Source organism: Dendrobates tinctorius, unplaced genomic scaffold, assembly GCF_039654945.1.
Source record: "Dendrobates tinctorius isolate UK_male_01 unplaced genomic scaffold, ASM3965494v1 ptg000104l, whole genome shotgun sequence".
NCBI lineage: Eukaryota > Metazoa > Chordata > Amphibia > Anura > Dendrobatidae > Dendrobates > Dendrobates tinctorius.
Genome location: NW_027361772.1, coordinates 4,849,904 through 4,861,235, shown reverse-complemented (window position 1 = coordinate 4,861,235; position 11,332 = coordinate 4,849,904).

Genomic DNA, 11,332 nt, shown 5'->3' with positions numbered 1-11,332 from the left:
AACGTGAGGGCAGAATGCAAGACATGAGGGCAGAATGCAAGACATGGGGGCAGAATGCAAGACATGGAGGCAGAATGCAAGACATGGGGGCAGAATGTGACAGTGAGACACAGGAGGGGGCAGAATGCAGGACGTGGGGGCAGAATGCAAGACATGGGGGCAGAATGGAAGACATGGGGCAGAATGCAGACATGGGGGCAGAATGTGACAGTAAGACACAGGAGGGGGCAGAATGTGACATTGACACACAGGAGGGGGCAGAATGTGAGACAAGGGGGCAGAATGTGACAGTGAGACAGGAGGGGGCAGAATGTGAGACATGGGGGCAGAATATGACAGTGAGACACAGGAGGGGGCAGAATGTGACAGTGAGACACAGGAGGGGGCAGAATGTGAGACATGGGGGCAGAATGCAAGACATGGGGCAGAATATGATAGTGAGACACAGGAGGGGGCTGAATGTGACAGTGAGACACAGGAGGGGGCTGAATGTGACAGTGAGACATGGGGGCAGAATGTGAGACATGAGGGCAGAATGCAGGAAGTGAGGGCAGAATGCAAGACATGGGGCAGAATGCAAGACATGGGGGCAGAATGTGACAGTAAGACACAGGAGGGGGCAGAATGTGACATTGAGACACAGAAGGGGGCAGAATGTGAGACATGGGGGCAGAATGTGACAGTGAGACACAGGAGGGGGCAGAATGTGAGACATGGGAGCGGAATGTGACAGTGAGACACAGGAGGGGGCAGAATGTGACAGTGAGACACAGGAGGGGGCAGAATGTGACAGTGAGACACAGGTGGGGGCAGAATGTGAGACACGGGGGCAGAATGACCATGGGGGCAGAATATGAGCCACGGGGTCAGAATGGACCTGGGGGCATAATGTGAAAGTAAGACACAAGAGGGGGCAGAATGTGACAGTGAGACACAGGAGGGTGCAGAATGTGACAGTGAGACACAGGGGACAGAATGTGACAGTGAAACACAGGAGGGGGCAGAATGTGACAGTGAGACACAGGAGGGGGCAGAATGTGAGACACGGGGCAGGATGGGAGACACATGGTGCAGGATCATGGGGCAGGATGGATACGATGTAGACAGATGGGGCAGGGTCTGGAGATCATGTGGGGGCAGAATGGATACTCATGAGGGCAGGATGAGAGAAAATATGGCTGGAGCCAGGATGGGGGATATTATTAGCATAGGGGCTAATTAAGGGATATTATTACTGCAGTGATGTATTTATTTTATTTTTTTTTTAGGATACTGCAATGGGGGAGGTTCTGTTACTGTGCAGAATGACACTATGTCACCTTTTTTACTTCATTTGGTGTAGTGTAGAGGTTGTGAAAAAAATTAAGTAATGTGTTCTGCAAGTGGAGCGCTAGATAACTGTGTTATTTTCTGCAGAGACAAGCCCTGGCTGGAAGACGTGATGGCGATCTGTGCTGGATGAAAGATGAAAAGCAAAGATGAAGGACTTTACCTAGAGACGTCACTGGTGAGTCAGTGTGTTACCTGTACAATGACACTATACACTATATACAGAGTGCCTTTGTACAATGTCACCAGTGATCACTGTATTACCTGTACACTGGCACTATATACAGAGGTCCTGTGCATAATGTCACCGGTGATCACTGTATTACCTGTACACTGGCACTATATACAGAGTTCCTGTGTATAATGTCACTAGTGATCACTGTATTACCTGTACACAGACACTACATGCTAAGAACAGATCTCCTGTGTATAATGGCAATTATGGTGATAGTAATATGTTTTTTATTAATGATCAGTATTGTACTATCCTGTCACCATGTGCTGGTAATATGTGGTCTGGTCATGGTGCGGTGGTATTTGTCCCTTGTATGTGCTATTATTCTGGTGGTAATATGTGGTCTGGACATGGTATGGCTGTATTTGTTCCTTGTATGTGGTATTATTAGTCATCATGTGGTGGTAATATGGTGTCTTGGCATGGTGTGGTGGTATTTGTCCCTTTCGATGTGATATTGTTGGTCATTTTAAAAATTGAAAAATAAATAAAAATTATACCTAAATTGTATTTGATATTTTAGCAAATGTTTAATAGGTTAGAGTACAGTAGGGCCCAGCCAAAACAGTCTACCTTGTGGTGGCAGATTTAAAAAATCTTTTGGCCATAACAAGAGCTGCTGGCTATGTGTGTGATCTGGAGATGGGAACTGTTAATGTGTGATTGGTGAGAAGTGGAGTTTTTCCAAGAGAGAGCGGTGGGGCTGTGGACAGTTCGAGGGGTGGAGCCTGGGCGGAGTCTCAAGGGGGCCCCAAAAATGTTGCCAGTATGGGGCCCCGAAATTCCTAGTGGCAGCCCTGCATCCTGGTCCCTTGCCCTGCCCCCCTCACCCATAAATCTATCTTGGGCCCCCATATATCTGCATCCTGGTCCCATCCCCCGATATATCCATCCTGGCCCCCCATATATGAATTCTTGCCCACTCATATATATCCATCCTGCTCCCCCTCCATATATTCATCCTGGCCACCACCTCCCCCCATATATCCATCCTGGCTGCCCCATAAATGAATCCTGGCCTGCCATTTATATGCATCCAGGCCCCCCTATATATATGCATACTGGTCCCTTGTCCTGCCCCTTCCCAATATATGCATCCTGGCCTCCCTCCATATATCCATCCAGGCCCCCCATATATATGCATCCAGGCCCCCCCATATATATGCATCCTGGTCCCTTGTCCTGCTCCTCCCCCATATATCCATCCGGGCTCCCTCCCCCATATATCAATCTTAGCCGCTCCATATATGCATCCTGACCCACCATATATGCATCCTGACACACCATAAATCCATCCTGGCCCCCCACATATATGCATCCTGGCTCCCTCATATATCCATCCTCGTCTCTTATCCTGCCCCCATATACTGTATCTATCCTGGCCCCCCATATGTATCCATCTGGGCCCCCCACATGTATCCATCCTGCCCCCCCCTGAATGGGTATCCATCCAGGCCCCTTGTCCTGCCCCTCCCCCCGTGTGTGTATCCATCCTGGCCCCTTGTCCTACCCCTGGCCCCCATGTGTATCCATCCTAGCTCCCTCCCGTACGTGTATCCATCCTGGCATCCCCCCGTACAATCATCCATTCTGGCCCCCCTGTATGTGCATCCATCCATCCCCTGTATGTGCATCCTTCCAGGGCCCCCCATCCCCTGTATGTGCATCCTTCCAGGACCCCCCATCCCCTGTATGTGCATCCTTCCAGGACCCCCAATCCCCTGTATGTGCATCATTCCAGGGACCCCCCATCCCCTGTATGTGCATCCTTCCAGGCTCCCCCCTGTATGGGCATCCATCCAGCCCCCCATCCCCTGTATGGGCATCCATCCAGGCCTCCCCCCTGTATGTGCACCCATCCAGGCCCCCCCTGTATGTGCATCCATCCAGCCCCCCTTCCCCTGTATGGGCATCCATCCAGCCCCCCCATCCCCTGTATGGGCATCCATCCAGGCCCCCCCATCCCCTGTATGGGCATCCATCCAGGCCCCCCCATCCCCTGTATGGGCATCCACCCAGGCCTCCCCCCTGTATGTGCATCCATCCAGGCCCCCCCTGTATGTGCATCCATCCAGCCCCCCATCCCCTGTATGGGCATCCATCCAGCCCCCCATCCCCTGTATGGGCATCCATCCAGGTCCCCCCCATCCCCTGTATGGGCATCCATCCAGGCCCCCCATCCCCTGTATGGGCATCCATCCAGGCCCCCCTGTAATGTGCATGCACCCAGGCCCCCCCGTTATGTGCATCCATCCAGGCCCCCCTTCTGTTATGTGCATCCATCCAGGCCCCCCGTTATGTGCACCCATCCAGGCCCCCCGTTATGTGCACCCATCCAGGCCCCCCGTTACGTGCACTCATCCAGGCCCCCCCTGTTATGTGCATCCATCCAGGCCCCCCGTTATATGCATCCATCTAGGCCCCCCCGTTATGTGCATCCATCCAGGCCCCCCCCGTCATGTGCATCCTTCCAGCCCCCCCCGTCATGTGCATCCTTCCAGCCCCCCCTGTTATGTGCATCCTTTCAGGTTCCCCCCCATTATTTGCATCCATCCAGCCCCCCCCTGTTATGTGCATCCTTCCAGCCCCCCCTGTTATGTGCTTCCTTCCAGCCCCCCTCTGTTATGTGATTCCTTCCAGGGCCCCCCCTCCTGAGAGAGAAGGAGAGAAGAGAAAAAACTTTCACTTTTACTTGCCTGCGCTCCCAGCAGCGGCGTCCTCCTCCTCTGCAGGTCAGCGACCGGCGCGCTCATTGCAAAATGGCCGACATAGCAGAGGCCAGTGGTGGATGTGTGCGCCCGTCGCATGAAACTGACGTCATACGCCGGGCGCACACATGCCACTATCAATCGGTATGCCCGCCACAGCGCTTAAGGTAATGAACGCTGCGTGCGTGTGACCCTGCTCTTTTAGGGGGCCCGTGCCCCTTTTCGTGGGCTCCTTTCCACAGCCAAGGGGAGGGTCCACCGGGGGATTCCCCGGTACCCCGCCAGGCCAGACGGAGCCTGGTTGCACGGGATTCCTGAGAACATTGTGTCGGACAGAGGAGTCCAGTTTGTTTCCAGATTTTGGAGAGCTTTTTGTTCCAAACTGGGAATATCTTTCTCCTCTGCATTTCATCCTCAGACCAATGGCAGACTGAAATAACAAACTAGACTTTGGAGTCCTATTTGAGATATTATATCTGCTGATCAGGATGACTGGGTCTCATTTTTGCCCTTGTCCGAATTCGCGCTAAGCAATAGAGCTAGTTCTGCCACTTTGATGTCGCCCTTTTTCTGTAACTTTGGGTTTCAGCCTCGATTTTCTTCAGGGCAGGTGGAATCTTCGGCCTGCCCAAGTGTGGATTCTGTGGTAGAGAGAATGCAGCAGATTTGGGACCAAGTGGTGGATAAGTTGTCCCACTCTCAGGAAAAAGCCCAACGGGTTTCCAACCGACATAGGACCATTGGTCCCCGGTTTAAAGTGGGTGATATGGTTTGGTTGTTTTCAAAGAGTATTCTATGAAGGTTGCGTCTCCAAAATTCAAGCCAAGATTCATTGGACCTTATAAGATTTTGGAAATCCTTAATCCCGTTTTTTTCCGTTTGGCTCTTCCAGTTACGTTTAAGATTCATAACGTGTTTCATAAATCTTTGTTGAAGAGGTTTGTGGAGCCAGTAGTTACCATGGCAGCGCCTCCTGACCCTGTATTGGTTTAAGGCAATTTGGAGTATGAGGTAGAGAAAATATTGGATTTTCGTTTGGCTAGTCGGAGACTCCAGTACTTGGTCAAATGTAAGGGTTATGGCCAGGAGGATAATTCTTGGGTCTCTGCTTCTGACATTCATGCCGAAAGATTGGTTCGTGTTTTTCACCGGGCCCATCCTGACCAGCTTGGTGGCGTGGATGAGGGTTCGGTGAGCTGGTCAGACTGACAGAGGGGTTGCGAGTTCTGTTTCTGGGCTCCCTCTGGTGGTTACTGGAGGTAGTGGAGCTGATCTGATTGACAGAGGCTTGCCACTTGATAATGAGGATGACGATTGGAGATCTTGGGTTTCAGATTGGGATTTAAGACAGCTGACTCCCGCTATCCCTGCTGGTGATTTTCTTCCTGTGCCTTCTGAGGTCTGATGTCTCCTGCTCTGTCCCTGCATGGTTCAGCTAAGTGGATCATTTGCTATTCTATTTGCATTTGATCTTGTTTTGTCTATCTCTGCTTTTTGCGGGTCAGCCAGCTCCAGCTGGGGCTGTGCTGAATCACCGCCCATATGTTACTGCTTGTGCCAGTTTGTTTTGTCCCCTGTTATATTGGTCTCTTTTTGCTTTGCTTTCAGAATATACCAGAGTGCTGATATAGTGGGGGCGAAGTCGTGCGACTTCAGTGTTTTTTGTGCATCAGATGTGTTGCACTTTTTGCAGAGTTTTTTGCGTGATTGCAGACAGTGTCTTTCCTTTCCTGTCCTGTCTAGTCAGTGTGGACCCCATCATTTGCTCAGTCTATTTTCCTGCCTGCGTTTGTGTTCTCATCTTGTCTCACCGACAATATATGTTTGGGGGCTATCTATTCCTTTGGGGTCTGCTCCGGGGCAGTTTAGATTTCCCCTTTCTTGCTTAAGGCTTAGTTAGCTCTACGGCTGTGCCAAGGCGTCTAGGATCATCGTAGGTGCGCTCCACGGCTACTGCTAGTTGTGTGGATTGGATCAGGGGTCTGCAATCCCCTTAGTTACCAACCTCTCTGGTTTTATGTGGCTTAGCCTGGGCCTGCTTTCCTCCTCGGTGACCCATTCATAACAGGGTGGACCTTGGTGTTGTGGAGCTGTGAGGATTGGGTGGTAGTTGATGAGGAAGAGGTTACAGGGAAGGGTCTACAGGGAAAGGGGCAACAAATTGAAGGATTTGATCAGGGATGGCAGTGGAGACATTGGGGATAGATGACAAAGTGGAATAATAGGAACCAATAGACAAACTGGAAGGTACAGACAACGGCACAAGGGAAGGTAGTGACAAATTGGTAGGTGGGGGTGGAGGTGGTGGGTTCAATGTGGGAATGGTTTTCTGGCTCCGGGTTTTCGTTCTGGTGGAAATATTTTTTTTTTTGTCCTCTGTTTTCTTGGCCGAGTGGGAGTGGTGGCCTCTTTAGCAGTCATCTGGCATGGTGCTGGACTGGGCCACATTGTGGCTACTGCTGGCTGCAGGAGTGCTGGACTGGGCAGCATTGTGGATAGTGCTGGCTGCAGGGGTGCTGGACTGGGCAGAGGTGCTGTACTGGGCAGTGTCATGGATACTGCTGGCTGCATGGGTGCTGGACTCTGGAGCATGGTGGATGCTGCCGGCTGCAGGAATGATGAACTTGGCAGAGTGGTTGATCTGTGAACTGGAGGCGGTGGTGGTGGAGGATAGTTCGGTGCTGTGGGAGTTGGAAAATAGGCTGTTGGTAATATCCTCCGGCCTGTGGATTGCAGGTTTTTGACTGCTACTGGGACTGCTGCTGCTGCAATGCATGGCTGTAAGCAGCCTGGCAGGCCTGCATGACATTCAGCTGGAGTTGAGGTGTAAGGTTTTCCGACACGATCCGCTCTATTGCAGAAAAAAAATGTCGAGTCGGTCTCTCAAGGTCGGCTTCCAGGCGGTCAAGGCATTTGTTGACATCCTTGAACCCACTCTTCACTCTGTCAGCAATCAGCCTAATCCCGTCTTGGAAGACCAAGCTTAATTGCAGAAACTTCGGCATGCCTGACCTCTCCCAGGCCCTCTGCCACTGACGAGAAGACCCAACAAAAGCAGCGGCAGAGGGCTGGGAGAGGGGAAAACCTGATGGACCGGCTGCCTGTCCCCCAGCCTGTGAAGCCTGCAAGGTTGCTCCATCGCTGGTGGATGATTGGGACTGCGTCTGTTCAGTGGCTGGTAGTTGAGGGGCAGCTTCAACAGAGTATGATCCGGGTTGTGTTGTGCTGCACCAGGTTCTGTGTGGAAAAGAATAGAAAAACATTAGTGAAAAAATCCACGTTGTGTTGTGATGCTCCAGGTTCTGTGTGGAAAAAAAATTAAAACATTATTAAAAATAAATATATACAGTGGGGAAAAAAGTATTTAGTCAGTCAGCAATAGTGCAAGTTCCACCACTTAAAAAGATGAGAGGTGTCTGTAATTTACATCATAGGTAGACCTCAACTATGGGAGACAAACTGAGAAAAAAAAATCCAGAAAATCACATTGTCTGTTTTTTTTTTCATTTTATTTGCATATTATGGTGGAAAATAAGTATTTGGTCAGAAACAAAATTTCATCTCAATACTTTGTGATATATCCTTTGTTGGCAATGACAGAGGTCAAACGTTTTCTGTAAGTCTTCACAAGGTTGCCACACACTGTTGTTGGTATGTTGGCCCATTCCTCCATGCAGATCTCCTCTAGAGCAGTGATGTTTTTGGCTTTTCGCTTGGCAACACAGACTTTCAACTTCCTCCAAAGGTTTTCTATAGGGTTGAGATCTGGAGACTGGCTAGGCCACTCCAGGACCTTGAAATGCTTCTTACGAAGCCACTCCTTCGTTGCCCTGGCGGTGTGCTTTGGATCATTGTCATGTTGAAAGACCCAGCCACGTTTCATCTTCAATGCCCTTGCTGATGGAAGGAGGTTTGCACTCAAAAATCTCACGATACATGGTCCCATTCATTCTTTCATGTACCCGGATCAGTCGTCCTGGCCCCTTTGCAGAGAAACAGCCCCAAAGCATGATGTTTCCACCACCATGCTTTACAGTAGGTATAGTGTTTGATGGATGCAACTCAGTATTCTTTTTCCTCCAAACACGACAAGTTGTGTTTCTACCAAACAGTTCCAGTTTGGTTTCATCAGACCATAGGACATTCTCCCAAAACTCCTCTGGATCATCCAAAGGCTCTCTAGCAAACTTCAGACGGGCCCGGACATGTACAGGCTTAAGCAGTGGGACACGTCTGGCACTGCAGGATCTGAGTCCATGGTGGCGTAGTGTGTTACTTATGGTAGGCCTTGTTACATTGGTCCCAGCTCTCTGCAGTTCATTCACTAGGTCCCCCCGCGTGGTTCTGGGATTTTTGCTCACCGTTCTTGTGATCATTCTGACCCCACGGGGTGGGATTTTGCGTGGAGCACCAGATCGAGGGAGATTATCAGTGGTCTTGTATGTCTTCCATTTTCTAATTATTGCTCCCACAGTTGATTTCTTCACTCCAAGCTGGTTGGCTATTGCAGATTCAGTCTTCCCAGCCTGGTGCAGGGCTACAATTTTGTTTCTGGTGTCCTTTGACAGCTCTTTGGTCTTCACCATAGTGGAGTTTGGAGTCAGACTGTTTGAGGGTGTGCACAGGTGTCTTTTTATACTGATAACAAGTTTAAACAGGTGCCATTACTACAGATAATGAGTGGAGGAAAGAGGAGACTCTTAAAGAAGAAGTTACAGGTCTGTGAGAGCCAGAAATCTTGATTGCTTGTTTCTGACCAAATACTTATTTTCCACCATAATATGCAAATAAAATAAAAAAAACAGACAATGTGATTTTCTGGATTTTTTTTCTCAGTTTGTCTCCCATAGTTGAGGTCTACCTATGATGTAAATTACAGACGCCTCTCATCTTTTTAAGTGGTGGAACTTGCACTATTGCTGACTGACTAAATACTTTTTTTCCCCACTGTATATACATTTGTGGCCAAAAGTATTGACACCCCTGCAATTCTGTCAGATAATACTCAGTTTCTTCCTGAAAATGATTGCAAACACAAATTCTTTGGTATTATTATCTTCATTTAATTTGTCTTAAATGAAAAAACACAAAAGAGAATGAAGCAAAAAGCAAAACATTGATCATTTCACACAAACTCCAAAAATGGGCCAGACAAAAGTATTGGCACCCTCAGCCTAATACTTAGTTGCACAACCTTTAGCCAAAATAATTGCGACCAACCGCTTCCAGTAACCATCAATGCGTTTCTTACAATGCTCTGCTGGAATTTTAGACCATTCTTCTTTGGCAAACTGCTCCAGGTCCCTGATATTTGAAGGGTGCCTTCTCCTAACAGCCATTTTTAGATCTCTCCACAGGTGTTCTATGGGATTCAGGTCTGGACTCATTGCTGGCCACCTTAGAAGTCTCCAGTGCTTTCTCTCAAACCATTTTCTAGTGCTTTTTGAAGTGTGTTTTGGGTCATTGTCCTGCTGGAAGATCCATGACCTCTGAGGGAGACCCAGCTTTCTCACACTGGGCCCTACATTATGCTGCAAAATTTGTTGGTAGTCTTCAGACTTTATAATGCCATGCACACGGTCAAGCAGTCCAGTGCCAGAGGCAGCAAAGCAACCCCAAAACATCAGGGAACCTCCGCCATGTTTGACTGTAGGGACCGTGTTCTTTTCTTTGAATGCCTCTTTTTTTCTCCTGTAAATTCTATGTTGATGCCTTTGCCCAAAAAGCTCTACTTTTGTCTCATCTGACCAGAGAACATTCTTCCAAAACATTTTAGGCTTTTCAGGCAAGTTTTGGCAAACTCCAGCCTAGCTTTTTTATGTCTCGGGGTAAGAAGTGGGGTCTTCCTGGGTCTCCTACCATACAGTCCCTTTTCATTCAGACGCCGATGGATAGTACAGGTTGACACTGTTGTACCCTCGGACTGCAGGGCAGCTTGAACTTGTTTGGATGTTAGTCGAGGTTCTTTATCCAACATCCGCACAATCTTGCGTTGAAATCTCTGTCAATTTTTCTTTTCCGTCCACATCTAGGGAGGTTAGCCACAGTGCCATGGGCTTTAAACTTCTTGATGACACTGCGCACGGTAGACACAGGAACATTCAGGTCTTTGGAGATGGACTTGTAGCCTTGAGATTGCTCATGCTTCCTCACATTTTGGTTTCTCAAGTCCTCAGACAGTTCTTAGGTCTTCTTTCTTTTCTCCATGCTCAATGTGGTACACAGAAGGACACAGGACAGAGGTTCAGTCAACTTTAATCCATGTCAACTGGCTGCAAGTGTGATTCAGTTATTGCCAACACCTGTTAGGTGCCACAGGTAAGTTACAGGTGCTGTTAATTACACAAATTAGAGAAGCATCACATGATTTTTCGAACAGTGCCAATACTTTTGTCCACCCTCTTTTTTATGTTTGGTGTGGAATTATATCCAATTTGGCTTTAGGACAATTCTTTTTGTGTTTTTTCATTTAAGACAAATTAAATGAAGATAATAATAACAAAGAATTTGTGTTTGCAATCATTTTCAGGAAGAAACTGAGTATTATCTGACAGAATTGCAGGGGTGTCAATACTTTTGGCCACAATTGTGTGTGTATATATATATATATATATATATATATATATATATATACTTACGTTCGCTGAGCAAGCGCAGGCCTCAAATGCAAGGTTCCAGTGGTATTTGTATTTCCGAAACCTTTGAGCAGAACCACTTCAAACCTGAATCTCCTCTCTCATGTCCTTGTTGAAGGGATCCTTCATCGAGCGCCACGGATTTTGATTCTCTTCACTGTAAAGGGGGAAAAAAGAGAAAAAATTAATTGGAAAACAATGCACATACATTAACAGGTTCACTGCCACGTCAGACCACATTGCAATACTTACCAAAATCATTTCTGGCACGTGGCGTGGCACGGACCCAATCACCCATCAGCGATGTTGCCACTTCTTCCCAGAGACGTCAAATCACCACATTGTCGGAGTGATGATGAGTACGGGTGTCCCACAACTGTACTCACTCTTGCACAAGGTGGATTAGTTGCTCTATATCCAGTGTG